This window comes from Melospiza melodia, chromosome 10, assembly GCF_035770615.1.
Source record: "Melospiza melodia melodia isolate bMelMel2 chromosome 10, bMelMel2.pri, whole genome shotgun sequence".
Classification (NCBI taxonomy): domain Eukaryota; kingdom Metazoa; phylum Chordata; class Aves; order Passeriformes; family Passerellidae; genus Melospiza; species Melospiza melodia.
The window spans coordinates 29,607,176-29,625,079 of NC_086203.1; the positions used below are offsets into that span (position 1 = coordinate 29,607,176).

General features: G+C 43.8%; 1 protein-coding gene across 2 annotated transcripts in view; it reads left to right on the forward strand.

Annotated features, from left to right (window-relative positions):
- Positions 1 to 17,904, forward strand: part of LOC134422679 (contactin-4) — a 259,070-nt gene that overhangs the window by 226,164 nt on the left and 15,002 nt on the right. The gene's annotated exons all lie outside the window — the stretch shown is intronic.

Consider the following 17,904-nt stretch of genomic DNA (forward strand, 5'->3'; position numbering starts at 1 on the left):
TTTCAATGTGGGTTTTAATCCATGTTTTTTATAGCTGGAACATATCCAGAGGTCCCTTCTAACCCCAACCAGTCTGGGATTTTCTGAGCCTTGTAGGGAAGCACATGGACCCCAACAATTCCTCAAATTTGGGGTTGTTTTGAGTCCCTTGTGAGGCATTTGCCCACACTGGTCCCTGAAAACAAGAACAGAGACAAGCGAGGACCAGAGTTAGGTCTCTGTAGGAGCTGATTCTCTTTTTTCCTCATCTGGGTTGTCCTAAGAGGCACCTGCAGCAAACAGCCAGGAAAGGGCTGCTCAGGGAACACGAACATAAAAGACTTTATCCATTATCAAAATTATGGAAGGGACCTTAAAGCCCTTCTGTCCCATCCCCTGCCGTGGGCAGGGACACCTTCCACTGTCCCAGGCTGCTCCAAGCCCTGTCCAACCTGTCCTTGAACACTTCCAGGGATCCAGGGGCATTCCCTGGGCAGCCTGTGATCACCTCTGTCTGTCCCAGAGCAAAACTGGGGAGCAAAATGCTAAATCCAGCCCCAACCCCTTCCCCAGTTCCCCAGGGATGGCAGCAGGGTGGGTTCCAGCCCCAATCCCCCTCCCCAGTGCTGCAGGACCCCAGGGGGAGAATCAGGAGCTGCACTTCAGGGATTGCTTCCCCACCATAAAAAAAAGCCAATTGTTGAAAGCAGGACTGACTGGGTTCTGTTATTCCATGGTTTTGTAGCTTATCCTCCCTCCCTCCCAGTGCCCAAGGAATATCCTGCAGCTCCCAGGAAAACTCAGCATTGTTGTACCTGATTTCTGCCTGTCTGTGCTCCACAAATCACTTTCCTTCCCACTGAGGTGATAAAGGATTAGTGAGGGCTTTTTCCCCCTCAGTGCTCTGTTTTGACTCCATCCCATTTGCATTAATGGCAGTGACACATGTGCACGAAGCACAGAACAAACTCTCCAGCCTGAGATGGGGATATTAACAGCAAACTGAGAAATGCAATTTCAAACTCTGGCCCATAAAAAGTATAAAAGAGCAGAAAGTATTCTGAACTCCAAATGAACTGTGTAAAATATTGTATTATAGAGTGAAATGCTTGAGTTTCTCTGCCCTAAGTAAAACGTGTGAATTTGGACAGAAATATGAGTGAACTCCTTATTTTAACCCAGTTTTGTGGTGTACAAAAAGACTAATTTAACAGCTGATGTAGCTTTTGACCTTAAGATATGCTTGCATTCTTTTCTAACTCCTCTTATGTCATTGAGTAAAACACTGTGAAGGTCAAGACATTTTTTCTAACCTTCCTATGTTCTTCCATTAATATTGCAGGCTATCCTTTTTTTTTAAATTTTTTTAATTTCCTTTCTCAGGGAGAGATGCCTCCAGTGTCAGAGACAGTGCAGGCAAGGATGGGAGTGGGAGAGGAATATGTTACACCAGAAGCAAGGAGCTTAAAATAACTCCCTGGCAAACAACCAGAGAGGGAAGAATAAATATTCATTTTATGCATGAGTAGACAGTTTAAAAAATATCAAATCCTGACAGGTGCCCATAGGGCTGGGCATTAACATTCTGTTGTCAGGCTGGGTGAACCCCAGTGGTTTTCTGAACCAGTGCTCCTGTGTTTTGGGTTTGTTCTGTTGGATGGTGCTAAATGAGAACCTCTTGCCCTCCAAGACCTGAAATCTTAGAAACTTGCTTGTACAGTTTGACCTTTAAATTAAAAAGCAGGATTGAGTTTGTAAGGCTGGAGAAGCAGCTCCTTCCCAGGCAATGTTCAGAGCGCTGTAAAACACGGTGTGTGTTGCCATGTATTATAGAAATATTAATTTTCCATCTTGTTCCCTCAATTTTTCCTGTACTTGAGGCTAAATGTTCAATTCTTGCAACACACAGAAAGATTAGAGGCTGTCTGAGCACCGGGGGGATTAAATGACAAACAGAGTAAACAGGCAGAGGCTGTACAATATGAGTTCATTTGTGTTTAATGCAGGAGATCAGCAGGCTGGGAGAGGAGCAGGGAAGGGTTGCAATAAAAGCAAAAAAGGGTTGCAAAAAGTGGATGTGGGGAGCAGCAGGATAGGCTCCTGTGCTGTCCCAGCTGCAGCAGGGCTGGGAGGGAGCCCCGTCCCAACCCAGATGGGGTTTATAAAAATCAGGGGATCAGCTGAGCCCTGTGTGCTCCTCTCATGGGTCCCTGGCATGCAGGATGTGCTCCCAGCAGACACTTTATTTTTAATTTTTATTTTTAATTTTTAATTTTTTAATTTTAATTAATTTTTTTAATTTTTTTTTAATTTTGCTGAAATAAATGGCTTTTATTTCAGCAAAATTAAAAAAACTTCTTGCTTTGGGGACTGCAGGTGAGTGGCTCATGGTCCCAGTGCTGACACCCCTTCCCAAACATCTGCTTTTTGTGGGCTCAGCTGGAAATCCATCTAAAGACATATCTTTTTATATATAAATATAAATAATTTTATATGTAAATATAAATATATATACATAGATATATAAATATAACTAATTATTATATGTAAATATAAATTATCTGAATACAGCTATAATACATAAATATAAATGTGTATGTAAATATAATTTATATTTATAATCTTAATATTATATATATTGATATATATAATATAATATAATATAATATAATATAATATAATATAATATAATATAATATAATATAATATAATATAATATAATATAATATAATATAATATAAATAATATAATGAAAATAATATAATATATAATATATAATATTATAAATATATAATTTATATTTCTATATAAACACATCGATCTATATATAAATATAACTAATTATTATATGTAAATATAATTATATGTCGGAATACAGATTTAATATATAAATATATATGTAAATATAAATATATAAATACATAGTACTCTATATAAATGTATATGTAAATATAAATATATATCTAAAGATATAGATTTTATATATAAATATAAAATATATTTATAAATATAAAATATATTTATAAATATATATATATAAAGACATAGATAGGTAGGTAGATATAGATATGTATATATCTAAAGACATAGATTTAATTGCATTTCATTTGAAGCTGATCTCTGGATGCTTGCTGGGGTTGGTGCCTGCCTGCCCCCTTGGGGAGTGCAGCAATTCCAGTCCCGTCGGTGCCTCCCTGACAGGGGCAGCTCCCCATGGCTTTGTTTGCCTCTTTAATTGTGATGCACCTTGAACATTTTCCTGCTGCTGTGAGCTCCTCTCATTTGGGCTGTCACGGGAGGGCTCAAGGCAGTAAAAGCAGAACTTTTGCTGCCTGGAATCTGTAGCAGTTCAGCGGGAAAAGAGCACAAAGATAATGTCAGGAGGTTATTTTTTCCTCACGCTTGAATAGACTGATAGTCTTGATTTTGTCCAGCACAGTGATTCAAATTATTTCATATAAAATAGCACATTTTTCATTGCCAGCCTATTCCTCTGTGTGAACGCTGAAGTGCTGCATTGCAGTTAAAATTGATTAAATACTGTAAATTCTGGGCCCATTATCGAGTTACTTTTCAGAGACTTCAGATGTTGCTGCCTTTAAACCTGGAGTTCTTGCTGTGTTTGTTGCAGTCCTTTAGGACACAGCACCTGCCTTCTGCAGAAAGTGGCAGAGGGATGTGATGGTCCCCTCTGGCCACCCATGGCTGTCTCTGTGCCATCATCACTTGATCAGAATTGAAAATCCATTGTTGGGAATTTGTGTCGTGCTTGCCTTGTGTCCGTGGGGTTTGGTTTTGGGGTTTTTTAATCAGTGAATTCCAGTAAATGTGAATTTTGCCTTCTGTTCTCAGCTCTGTTGAGTTTTAAGTGACTTTGGAGTAACTGGGATATCAATTCCTTGGAGTGAGGCTTTAACTTTTTCCCCAAGAGGAGGAATAAACCACACATTAAGATGCTGTGGGGTTTTTATTGGCCTGTTTCAGCACTGTCACCATTCCCAGGAGCCCTCTCCAACCCTTCCTGATTTCCCCCTTTGCTCCCCTGGAAAAGCTGTCCCAGGAAGCTGCTGCAGACATTTTTTTATTTATTTTATTTATTTTTTTATTTTCCATCCCTCCCATCCATGATCTGGGTTTAGTCCTTGCTCATTTTGCAGCACGAGTGGCCCCTCTGTCACTGAGCTCTGCCTTCTGCCTGCAGTGTTTAAGATCATGCAAATTCTTTATTTTTCTCTCCCCATCGTTCAACATAATCTTAAATTCACATTGGTTATGCCTCGGGCCTTAAAAAAGGGACCTGGTTAAGTGAAACCTGCTGTTAAAAGCAAAATATAATTTTAAATTATAATTTTAAAAAGAGGGGCAGAGTTTGAAGGAATAATCCCAGACCATTGTCCGTATTTTCTGGGCTTTCTGTAATTTTCCTGGATAGCACACGAGGTTTGTGTTCAGCTGGAATAAGGAATAAGTTTCCTTATTCTTAAATTTTGTTTTAGCATTTGCTGAACACAATTTTTATATATAGTTCAGCCATGAATGAATATTTCTTATCAGGTCTAATAGGTTTTTTTAAAAAATTTCATGGAGGAAAAGTCAATTTAGAGCATGAACTTTTACTCCAGAATCTCTAAATCAGGGATTTGCAGGCAAAAAAAAGCTCTGGCAGTGCCATGGAGTTATGCAGGCTCTGATTTATTCATGAGAACATGTAATGTATTCTCATGTTTAAGAAAGAAAACTTTTTTCTAAGTTAGGAGGAACCTTTCTTGACTTCTGAGTCACAACCAGCAGCGAAGGTTTGATTTCCACAGCTGACAAGGAAAGCAGTAATCTCTGCCCGTGAAATTGCAAAGGAAAATATTCCTCTCTAATTGGACTATTTCCACTGACACCAATTATTTCCAGGACACAATTAAGGCTCTTTTGCTGGGTTTAAGTAAAATTATGACCCAGAGCACTGCGTGGAAGGCAGGATTATAAACGAGAGAGCTGGGCCTGCCTCTCCCTCCTTGTCTCAACCCTGGCAGCCCCAGTGCTGAGCTGCACTTTGCTGCATCTCCTTCCCTTCTTCTTCTTCTTCTTAAATTCCTCTTCCCTGGCTGGGAAGTCCTGCAGCAGAGGCTGGGGCTGCAATCTGAGCTGCTGCAATCTGAGCTGCTGCAATCCTGCAGCTCCCTCAGGGTCCCTGCAGCCTGCAAGAGCTCTTCTCCATCTGGAACACAAGGTTTGATCAAGGATTTCAGACTTTGAGGCAGCTTCCCTGCTCATGCCAGCTGCCAGGCAGCCCAGGTTGCTGTGTGGTGCTGACCCACATCACCCTGTGCAGGTGTGAGGGGCTCAGGTTGAGTTTCAGCACTGGCAGGTGAATCCCCCCCCAGTTTGTTACACCTTGGGCAGGTAAAGTCTGATTTTCATCCCAGATGGGGCTCTGAGATCATCAGAACAATCAGGGCAGCCCCAGAGCACTCTAAGGAAGATGGAATTGTTGTGAATCCTGTCAGCATCCCTGTTTTTCTGACAGTTAGCTGAAGCAAAAAGGGTGTGATTATTCTGAGGTGACAGAAGTGCCACAATGAGAAGCAGGTGCCTCCTGTGCTGTTGAGCTTTCCCCAAATCCTCCCCTCCCTGGGCTGCTCAGAGGCAAGTTTGGCTTCTGATTTTCTGAATGTGAACTTGTCCAACACAACTGACCCTGCTCTGGGACAGGGACAGGACCCAGGGAATGGCTGGAGCTGTGCCAGGGGGTTTAGGTTGGGTTTTAGGGAAAGATTCATCCCCAGAGGGTGCTGGCACTGCCCAGGGAATGGGCACAGCCCCAGAGCTCCAGGAGGGTTTGGAAAACCCTCCCAGGGATGCCCAGGTGGGATTTGGGGGTAACCCCTGCCCAGGGTGGGATTTGGGGATAACACCCCCAGGGATGCCCAGGTGGGATTTGGGGATAACACCCCCAGGGATGCCCAGGTGGGATTTGGGGTGTCTGTGCAGGTCAGGGGCTGCCCTGGATGGTCCCTGTGGGTCCCTTCCCATCAGGCTGTCCCAGGGTTCTGTGATTCCACACCTGCTGTGCGCAGGGGAGGGTCAGTGACACCCTGAGGATGATGATGATGATGATGATGATGATGAGGGTCAGAGTGAGCAGCCATGGCCCCTTTGGGGACATGTCCTATCACAGGTTTGTGGCCAAACATTGAACTGTGAATGAACAGCACAGAGAGAGCTCTCAGGTTTTTCCTAGGGTAAGAAAAATCCCAGTCAGCTGCTGAGGACAAAACCAGTGAATGGCAGAGAGAGAGAGATGACAATGAAATCAAATCCAGCAATAAAATCAAACACCACTGAGCTGCTCTTAGGGCTGCCTGAATGAAGTCAGCTCAGAGTTTCTTTTTCTCTTGTAAGCACTTACTGCTCACAACAAATAAAACTTGTAAACATAGCACAAGTGTTAAGCTTCATTAAATTTGCAGCAGACAATTAATTTTTTTTTCCAGGCAATTCAGAGGTTCTTGTGTAGTACTGATTTAGTTTAATTGAACATATTACCACAAGCAGACAATAAGAAATATATTGAAGAGATCCATCTGGCTCCCAGTGCAAACCCCGTGCTCGTTTGCTGGGGCTGTCACAGCCCTTACTAATTGCCTCATTTTGGCTCCTTCACAATCAGTGTGATTTAGCCATTAACATGATAAAAGTCATCTTGGTGAAGAGCTTGATATTAAAAAGCATAGATCTCCTGCCTTGCTCTGGTGCCACTTTTGGACTAATCTCCAGCCTTATTGGAGTGATATTTTCCAAAGCAGGGATTCAGATGGATCAATTCCCACGGAGCAGCTTCAGCAGGTACCGTGTGCCTGGGATGGAGGGGGTGCAGCTCTGTGAAATGTTTCCTCTGGCTCTGGGAAATGTCAGATTCTTCCCTCTCACCACCTTCTCCTTTCTCCTTCCAACCCCAGCCAACCTTCAGGCACATCAAGGCTCTTACAACTGATAATTGCTCAGGTAAATAATGGAATTAACATCACAGCAAGTGCTGATGCTTGTAGATACACCTGATTCAGCACATAAAGTGGGAAAAAAATTATATTTTTAGAAAAGTTCAACCATTATGTCTGAATAACCCGTAGAGGGGAAAAACCCCAGTATTTTTGTTCTGTGTTTTTACCTTAAACTCACAATGTATTGCAGGGCCAGCATTATTGCAGCCTCTCCCACCACAGGAAAAAAATTTTAAAAAAGGTAAGAATAATGCCTTTAAAAGCTCAGCACTTTTGTTTTAGGAATTTTTCTGAGCTGTCCCAAAAAAGCAGGAGGTTCAGGAGTTCTCCATGGCCAGCACAATACTGGGTGGTTTGGCTCATCACTGGAGATCAGATCCACACATCAGCTGGCAGAGATGACCTGTGGGTTAAACACAGACTCCTAATGAGACAAAAGCAGGTTAATTAACAGTTTTCATCAACTCACTTCAATTTATTTTAACACGCTGCATTTCAGAAAGGTTAAAATATTTGTCAGTTTTTGAATACAAATGAAAGCCCAGAGTGGTTTAAACAAAGCCATAGATCACATCTAAATCTGAGTAAATGCAGTGTGTGTGAGTGAGTTTATGGTGTGATTGGACATAAGTCATAATTAACAAATTATTCTGCAGTCAGGCCCTGGCACAGGGTGCCCAGAGAAGCTGTGGTTGTTCCATCCCTGGAACTGGATTGATTTTCCCAGAATTTACATTTTACAATTTTTTTTTTTTGCCAGAATTTACAGTATTTGATCAATTTGAACCGCAATGCAGCACCTCAACATTGACACAGAGGAATAGGCTGGGAGTGAAAAATGTGCTGTTTTATAAGAAATAATTTAAATTACTGTGCTGGACAAAAGGCCAGGTTGGGCAGGGCTGGGAGCAAAGTGGGATAGTGGAAGGTGATCCCTTCCAACTCAGGATATTCTCTTTATGCCCAACCCTGGTATTTGAGAGATCAGGGGCCATCTCTCAGTTCCTGCAGCTCTGTGTGCCTCTGCAGGGGACTCACCAGGAATTTCAGCTCTGTCTCCTTGAGATTTTAATTCATGGAGCTCCTCTGGTGGGCAGAAATGAAACCATGACAGTTGCACTGGACATTTTAAGCTGTGCTCAATGTTCTCCTCCTTGCTGAAGGAGTTCCTGCCCTCTGAGCCTGCGCTGAGGGATGAGTTTGGTTTTTGTGCCAGAGGAGGGCACAGAGAGCTTGTCCTTCTCTCCAGGCATGCAGTGGGAGGAATTTCCAGGCAGGAGTTCCATGGGAATTCCACAGAGCCTGGGTGAATCAGGGTGATGCCCAAAGGGAAAGCAGCAAAACAGAAAGCTGAGGTTGTTGTAGGAGTAAAACAGAAAGCTGAGGTTGTTGTAGGAGTAAAACAGAAAACTGAGATTGTTATATCAGTGAAACAGCAAACTTGAGGTTGTTGTAGCTGTAAAACAGAAAGCTGAGGTTGTTATATCAGCAAAACAGAAAGCTGAGGTTGTTGTAGCAGTGAAACAGAAAACTTGAGGGTGTTGTAGCTGTAAAACAGAAAGCTGAGGTTGTTATATCAGTAAAACAGAAAGCTGAGGTTGTTGTAGGTGTAAAACAGAAAGCTGAGGTTGTTGTAGCAGTAAAACAGAAAGCTGAGGTTGTTGTAGCTGCTGTGGCACTGGGGAGGGTGTCCCATCTCTCCCCAGCTGTCAGGAATTCCGAGTGATGGGATGGGGAGATGATGAGGATGATGATGATGATGATGATGATGATGATGATGATGATGATCTAAACATGACTGCAGATCTCTGCTTCAGGTGGGGATGAAGGAAGCAGCGTGGGAGAATGAAGGAAATGAAGTTCCTGTCCCTGAAATCACTGACTCACAGCAGCCTGGCCCCAGGGCGATGTGTTTAACATCAAAGAGGCAGAGGCAGCGTTCAGAGAGCACATTAGAGGAGGAGGAGGAGGAGTGAGAGTGCTGCAGGCAGGAATCTGGGACAGTGTTTGGGGAAATGCCAGCCCTGCTGAGCATCTCCCCAGGAGCATTTGGAACAGCTCAGCAGCGCCAAACACTCGGGATTTGAGCTGATGGGAGCGCTTTACCTGAGCCCGGAGTGCCAGCAGGGTATTTATTATCAGAGTTATGGTCGGGTAATAAATCCAGGTGGCACCCAGACAAACCTGGGACAGGTCAGGGGGTGTCTGCAGCCCTGCTGAATGAGAGGGAGGAGGTGATTCAATATCAGGGATTCCTGCCACCTGATTTTCCATTTTTTTTTAGTGCAAGATAATGAGCAATCCCCTCACATCACATGGAGACAGGAGACTCTTGTCTTTATCCCAAAGTACCAATGTTCCTGACTCAGAAGCAGGTGGGCTCTGAAATAGATGGAATTTCATCACTGAACTGACCTGCTATGGCTTGGGTTGGTTGTTTCTGTCTCTGTGTGTCACACACACACTTAGAATATGAACTTTGCTTTCATTTGAAGTTTTTAAGTGGGCCAAGAAGAACCAATCCAATTTGTAGGGTTTAGCACTGTGTTTTCTTCCAGGTTTGTTGTGAATATACGTGAATACAGAGTTTATTTAGGAAATCAGCAGTATTTCAGCAGTGAAAATTCCAGTTCCCATCCTAAGGGCACAGTAAAAAGCCTCTGTAAAAATCCATTAGTCCTGGGAGCTAAACTGAGCAGCTGACAATGAATTCCTTCCCTGCAGGAGAGAGCTGGGGTGGTGTTTGCAGGGGTGCCAGGACCAGGGAAGAGATGAGAATCTTGACTCCATGTTTCAGAAGGCTGATTTATTATTTTATGATATATATTATATTAAAGGAAAATTATATACTAAATCTATACTAAAAGAATAGAAGAAATTTTAGAAGGCTTGAAGGGAATAGAAAACAATGATAATAAAATCTTGTGACTTGTGGGAATCCACAAATTCAGAGGGTTTTGGGAAAGCTGCAAAAGGCAGGCTTCAGATACAGCAGAACTGTGATTGGAGCTAAGCAGCAGCCATGAGATTGGTCAGCAGAAAAATGATTTAAACTGTAGAAAAGCAAGGACAAATAGAACAATGGTCTGTGTATTAAGGCTTGTCTAGAATAACTCTCTAAGCTACAGAAAAGTTTATCTAGTGTGATATTAGGAAGTTCTAAGCTTAATAATTGAGCTCTGTGCATTGTGTTTGAAGGCTTACAAGCAGGATTGTATTTGAAATAAGCAAGCATTGTTTAACCAAAGGTACCTGTGCTTATAGTGGTTGGACAGAACCACTGTCAATATAGAATAGATACTACACAGATATAAATACTGTCAATGGGCTTTTGCTTTGTGTGATTGGGCAAAAAAACTTACAAAGTGAGTTGTGACATTGAGTTCTGTGTCTGCTGCCTGGGCTGTGAGCTGCTGGCAGCTTCCCATTGCCATAGCCATGGAATGAGGCTGATGCTGGAAAATCCAACAGCTCAAGGCAGTTCCAGCAGTCCTGTCCTGTTTGGGATTTGTAAATAGCCCCCAGCCAGTGTCAGTGACTGACCAGAGAGTCCGAGCCAGCTGACTGTGATTGGCCATTAATTAAAATCAACCACATGAGACCAATCCCAGATGCACCTGTTGCATTCCACAGCAGCAGATAATCAGTGTTTACATTTCATTTCTGAGGCCTCTCAGCTTCTCGGGAGAAAAAATCCTAAGGAAAGGATTTGGAAAGGAGGAGCTGCTGCTCCTCCACCTCCCCGTGTGTGCCTTTGCAGGCTGGCCCTTGCTCCTGGCCCTGGAATTATTTACATAAGAAAAACTCCTGGCTAATTTGAGGCGAAATGCCACAAGAACAGCAGAAATGTCAGGGACACTTTTTAATGATGCTCTGTGGGGAAGATTTATTCAGCGGAGGAGGCGCTGAGGACTCTGAGGCAGCTCTAATGAGGAATGGTCTTGGGGGTTGTTATTTTCATCTCACCTGTGATCCTGCCTCCCCCTGCCCCTGCCATCAGCAGCAAAGCAGGAGCACAGCCCCCAGAAAAGGGAGGTTTGTCTTCTCTCTGTGCCGCTAATGAGAATGAGTCACTTCCTTAGGAGGGAGCACAGGGCATCCTGAGCCATCCTCATCTGCACCAGGAAACAAATGAGACCTGCTTGGCCCAGGGAGTTCTGTCCCGGTGTTTGTTTGGTTGGCTCTGCTCTCCCTGCCATGGGGTTTGTTCTCTAATAGGTGTTGGGGCGTCAGGCTCGCTCACACTGCTGTGAGCAAGGGAAAGTTCATCTTAAATAAAAATATCTGCTGTGCACTGTGGTGCAGGGAGACAAAACACTTCCTAATGAAGGCCTGATCCATTTTATAGGCTGGGCAAATAAGGCAGAAGAGACTTTTAATGACTTGCTCAAGGTCAGACAGAAAGTGAGGAGGAAAACTCATTTTATTCCAAATTACTCCAAGGCTGTGCCCACACTGGAGCAACCTTCCTCTTCATCTGGCGCTCTTCCTCCTCTTTGGCTTATCTAACCCTCTTTTTGATGGAATTGTTGAGCTCAATTGTTCCCATCTGGCTGTGACTCCAGGTCCCAGTGTTCAGGGTGGTGTTTGAACTGTGCTGTGCTGTGCCCCCCATGGGAGCTGGGACACATTCCCTGTGGGATCACGGCTAAAATCATTCCCTGTGGGATCACAGCTAAAATCACCCCCTCCTCCTGCTTTCTGTGCCTGGCCCAGCTCCTTGGAACACCCTGAGGTTTGCAGTTGTTGTGCTCTGTTTGACTTTAACTTGTAGGTACTTTCTGATATTGTGTTATTTGCCACAAGTTAAAAGGGAATAGTAAAAAAAAAAAAGAAAAAAAAAAAAAAAGGTAGAAAAATAGCAACTCTTGTCCTGTTTTCACGTGCTCCCCTCCAGCTCCCTTCCCACAATGGCAGGTGGGAGGATGAATGTCTTGGGCTTGATAAATGTCCTGGACACCAAGCCTGGCTTATCCCCAGGCAGGGATGACACAGCCAAGCCCTGATCTGGGTGACATTAAGGATGCTTAAGCTGAGGATCACTCACTGCAAAGTCCAGCCAGGGATTTTCTGGCTGCTCCCTAAGTTTGACAGCTCAAGAGGCATCTGCTCCTAATGACTCTTAATTTGGGATTTATTCTGGCACAGCAGATAATTCCAAACATCTTGGTGCTGATGAGGAGGGTGGGTAACAGGCACAGAATTCCTGTGGGAAAGGCCTAAAATTCACACTTGTGCCTTAGAAATGCAAAACTGTGGCAGCCGCTCTGTGATTCTGCAGTTTGAGTGTCTGCATGTTGTATTTCTGCTGCTCTGCTGCCTCCTGAAATGTTTGATTTATGATCATCACTATAAAAACCTGTAAAACACCATAAAAGAACCAACCCCAGAGGGTGAGCTGCTCCAAGGGGCAGAATGTTGTTGGGCACCCTGGGCTCCAGGGAATCACATCTACACAATTCCCCTGGTTTGTGGTACCAGGAGAGCAGTGACTGATCCCTGAGCGAGCTGCAATTTATCTCAGATTAGCTGTGATTTCTGCTGTATCTGATTAACCTTCTCTGGGAGGTGCTCATCATTTCTGCAATGGCAGCAGCAGATTATTCCCCAATTGAAGGGACAGACATCGGCTCGTCCCAGTCGATGGCCCACAAAAGGTGGCACCGTGAATTCCCCAGGTTATCCACAAGGGTTGGCACCAGCACCTGGGTCATTTGTCTGACACAGAGCTCTCACTGCAGGCAGCTCTGGGCTGGAGTGGGGTTTATTTCAGTCTGCAGAGCTGTTGGAGGATGTTTGAGGTTCCTGCTGCAAAGAGCAAGAACAGATTTCCCTGAGTGACAGATGTGATTGTCATCTCCAGAGCCCATTAGGTGTGATTTGCTTGGTGACAATTGTGTGGAGAGAGCTTGATTTGATCAGATTGCTTTGCACTGGGTAAAAGGGAGGTTAAAGTGGAGTGCTGGGGGCTCTCCTCCCTCCCTGCACTCTCACTGGAGTGGGTGTGTTTTCAGATGTTTTGGCTTTGAATTTGCTCTAATGGCACACCCCTCCTCAGCATCCCCCCTGTGCAGTTCTATTCTCAATGTGTTTTCAGATGTAAATAACCTTCATTTCAGATTTAAACCTTCATTTATCATCCAGCCACCTAGAAATGCAGGTGGGATGTGCAGAATGCAATCCCCTGAGTGCTGCCCATCCCTTCTGGGCACTGGGGGCACCCAGTGCTGCCAGGGACACTCTGCCATCAGCCCTGGAGAGTTTCCCATCTGTGGGAAGCCCTTCAGTGCAGCTGAGGAGGGAACTGCTGCTCTTGCAAGGGACAGATCACAGGGAGAAACAGCCAAAGTCTCCTCTTACAACAGCTTTCCAATCCTCACAGAAAATTCCAGACAAAGGGGCTCAGGCTCCCACTGAAATAATCCCATGTCCCCACACTGCTGAGGGGGGATTTCAGCCAAACAAGATAAGGATCCTCCTTCAGCAGAGCAATTTGAGCACATCCTCAAGGCCCAGCTCAGCCAGTGTGCTGCTGGATTGGGTTTGTGCTCTCCCAGGAAAGGTCAGATGTTCCAGATGTTCCAGATGTTCCCTCCCTGCCTCCCCTAATCCCTGCTGAACACAGGGCCGTGGCTCACTGCAGAGATCTGTGCTGCCTGATGGCATGGGAAGCTCTAATCACTAATCACAAATGTTTCTAAAATCAGAGCTAAGTGACTTCAGTCCCAGCCCTGAAGTCCCTTTTCAGAACTGATAGTGTCTGCTTTTAATAGGATTATATTTTATTAGGCTGAACTGCCACAGTACACACCAGAGGGTGGAAATGCTGCAGAATCTCCTGTTAAGAATGTGTGTAATAGCTGATTGCAGGGGAAAAAGGGATAAATTGGCATAAAAGCCAAGTGCCTGTTCCTGAAAGCATCTGTGTGACTCAGCACAGCTCACAGGTGGGATATTTTAAAGGCCAAATACTGTAAATACTTAACCTTTTCCCCATTGCTTTTTCATCCCAATTTTGGCCATGGCCCATGAAGTACTCAGCCCATTCAGCTGTAATTTGCTCTGCTAATTCCTCTCTGTGTTCAGTCATTCGCTGGGTTTTAATCTCTTTAATTCAGAGTTGTATTTCCCTCTCTCCTGCACTCTTTCCCTCTTTCCCCTCTCTGATGACAGAGCACTCAAAGCTCCCAGAAGTTTCACCAGTCAGGTCTCAGAGGCTTTTGGCCTTATGGTCCTGGATAAGTATTTCATTCACAAACAGAAAGAAAAAAAAAATAGAGCAAATTTGAGTATTTTCATGTATTGGACTTTGAGTCTTTGGTTGCTCATAGAAACCACATCCTCCAGGATTGATTTTTATTATCTCCAGACATGATGTGCCTTGGAATCAATACAATAATGTAAAATGTCATTGCAAATAGAGGACATTGATCTGAGATGCATTTATTAACTCCTGCTGATAAAAGCCAAAATGGAATTGGTGAACATGCTGGTGTTCAAAAAAAATAAAAATTGAGGAAAATGAGTCCCAAATGCTCGAGTTAGAGTTCATCTACAAGAAAAACACATCTTAAAATCTTGTACAGGAAATGGTTTATGCAGATAAGGAGAATATATCTGGATCTTTAACACTGTAACACTAGTCTGAGAGAATTAGTTAATTAGCTGGTTAATCAAACTGGAATTTGTTGCTAATCAGCCCAGGTCCTCATAAGGAATATCAGCAGTCAGGAGTATTTCCAACAGACCTTCCCTGCTCAGGCAGAAGAGGGAATGGGAGAGGGACAGGTACTGCAGACCTCAGAGCAGGCTGAGGTTTGGAATATGATCAGTTTAATGATCTTGGAGCCCTTTACAACTTAATTATGCCATGATTCTGTAGGATCTTGTACAACATTCCCATTCACTTCCCAGCAGCATGGAATGAAGGCAAGGCTGGAAGAAGAAAGAGAGGAGTAAGTCTTTGGAAAATTTCCTTTAGAAGTAAGACAGTTTGAGAGAACTGCTAATTTGGGGGCTGTGGAGGGGAGTTTTGATTTCTTCAGGGTTTTTGTTCTGGATAAAAATGTGAAAATCCAAGTATTCCCTTCTGTTCCTTCTCCTTTGACCTCCTCCTGTGTGCTGGGCTAGATGTCTAAATAAGCATTTAGGTATTATCTGCAGCCAGCCTTGGAAATGCTGACATTATCCCTTCTGAGTTTAATCTGCCTCTGAATGCCCAATTGCACCAATTTAACAACAGGAGCTGCGTCTCCTGAGTATGTTCCAGCTCAGCCTTTATTGGAGTGTGACACTCTGTGCTCCTCCAGCAGCCAGGCTGGCACTGCAGGTCCCACTGTCTGCTCAGCACCCATTGGGTATCCTCACCTGCAACTGGATATCCTCACCTAGTATTGGATATCCTCACCTGAAACTGGATATCCTCACCTGCAACTGGATATCCTCACCTGAAACTGGATATCCTCACCTGGTATTGGATATCCTCACCTGAAACTGGATATCCTCACCTGCACTTGGATATCCTTACTTAAAACTGTTTCTAATGAAGGCCTGATCCATTTTATTTTATAAGCTGGGCAAATAAGGCAGCAGAGACTTTTAATGACTTGCTCAAGGTCAGACAGAAAGTGAGGGGGAAAACTTATTTTATTCCAAATTACTCCAAGTCTGTGCCCACACTGGAGCAACCTTCCTCTTCATTTGGTACTCTTCCTCCTCTTTGGCTTATCTAATCCTCACTTGCCATTGGATATCCTTATTTGCAACTGGATATCCTCACCTGCCATTGGATATCCTCACCTGCCATTGGATATTCTTGCCTGTAATTGGATATTCTCACCTGTAATTGGATATTCTCACCTGTAATTGGATATTCTCACCTGCAGGGCTGGGCTGGATCCATGCCCTGGAGTGCCTCACCCAGCCCCGGGGCTGAGCCAAACTGGGAATGGGATTCTGAGTCCACCTGGTCTGGGAAAAGCCCCCCTGGTCAGTGGGGATTCTGCTGTGACAGTTCTGGCACACAGTTGCTGACACCGTGTCTGGCCTCATTCCAAAGCTGCTCTGACCTATTTTTTAAGGGAAAAAAAGCATTCTCTGTGAGTGTCAGCCCCTGCTGAGGTTTGTGTCACTCGTGTGCTGCCACAGCAGCCCGTGTCACATCCCGCACATCTGCAGATGGATGTGACAAGCAGAGCTGCCTTCCCTGAACAAATCCTCCCTCCCCATGGACACCCCATCCATTGGGGTGGTTCCCTCATAGATTGTGACCCCCAGGCCTTATCCTTGGTGATGCAGCTGGAAATGCATCCCAAAATGCATCCATGCATCCCAAAAGGACCAGGAGATTCCCTCATGGCTGATGATGGGCAGCTGATAAAGGACAGAAGGGAAGCAATCACAGCCTTCCCACAGATGGGAGGTGATGCTCAGCTCCCTTTCTTCTAAAGAAGAAAGGAGATTAGTTAAAATCTCTTGTAGGATACAGCAAATCCATGAATCAGCCAGACAGTTCTGGCACTGTGCTGGGGGAGCCGAGGGAGGTGAGGCAGGAAAATCGGGATTTCAGGTGGGACTGAAGGAGGTGACACGAGCTGGGGTGACCTTGGTGCACCCAGCAGGGAGGGCTGGGCACCCAGAGCTGTGCTGGGGCCAGCAGGGTTTGCTCCAGCCCCCAGGAGCCTCTGGAAAAACCACAGAGAACTGGGAAGTGTCACCTCTGTCCCACAGAGAGCATCCTCTGAGAGCGCTGCGGGGGAAGGCAGGCAGGGAAGGAGCTCTGCTGCTGCCGAGCCTTCAGTGACACCTACAGCCTGTCCCTGCCAGTGTCACACCCAGCTGTGCCCCTGCCACCCCAGGGATGCTCCAGGCCGGGCTCAGGGTGGAGGGCAGCAGGAATTGCCCAGGGAAAGGTTCCTGCAGCTGCCCAGAGGGATTTAACTGAGGGGTGCGTGTGGGACAGGGCACAGTGGTGAGGAGTGGTTGGACTTGGTGACCTTAAAAGATCTTTTCCAACCTGAATGATTCCAGGATTCCCTGAAACCTGCAGGCGTTTTTGGAAGCACCAGGCACTCAGGGTTCTTACAGGAGCTGTGCTGAGCTGCCCTGGCCTCCAGCAAACACATTTCTTGATATCATTTATATAAATCTAAGAATTATATTTCTATATTTCTATATTTCTATATTTCTATACTTCTATATTTCTATATTTCTATACTTCTATACTTCTATACTTCTATATTTCTATTCTGTTCTCTCTATTGCAGGTTTATATAAACCTATAATGTTCTAACTATATAAACCTATAATATTCTAATATTCTATATAAAGCTGTAATATTCTAACTATATTCTAGACTATAACTATTCCATAAGGAATATTTTATTAAATTTAATTAATATTTAATTAATATTTATATCTAATATATTCTATAAATGTAATTGTATAGAACTCTGGAATACAAATTACATACCAGAATTCTTTATTCTAGAATCTATTTTATATACTAAAATTCTTTACAATTATATATTTTATATAATATATAATATATTATATATTATATATTATATATTATATATTATATATTATATATTAATATAAAAATTATATATAAATTATATATTCTACATATTATATATCTATATATTTATAGCCTTTATATTCTTCATTCCTTTCATGTTTATAAACACCTGAGAAATACTTAATGTGTTAATTCATTGATTAATTAAGTGTCATACAAGTTGTTCTAAGAGCTCCTCTGCTTGGTCAGAAGTGAACACAACATACAGACAAATTGAACTTGTCCAAGATAACACAGCCAAGTCCCTGAGACTCGATCTGAAATCTCTCTAGACAGCAACAAAATCTCTCTCGCCACCTCCTGCAGACTTTTGAGAAGGCTGAAAATGCAGGAACAGCTTGGCATCCCCTG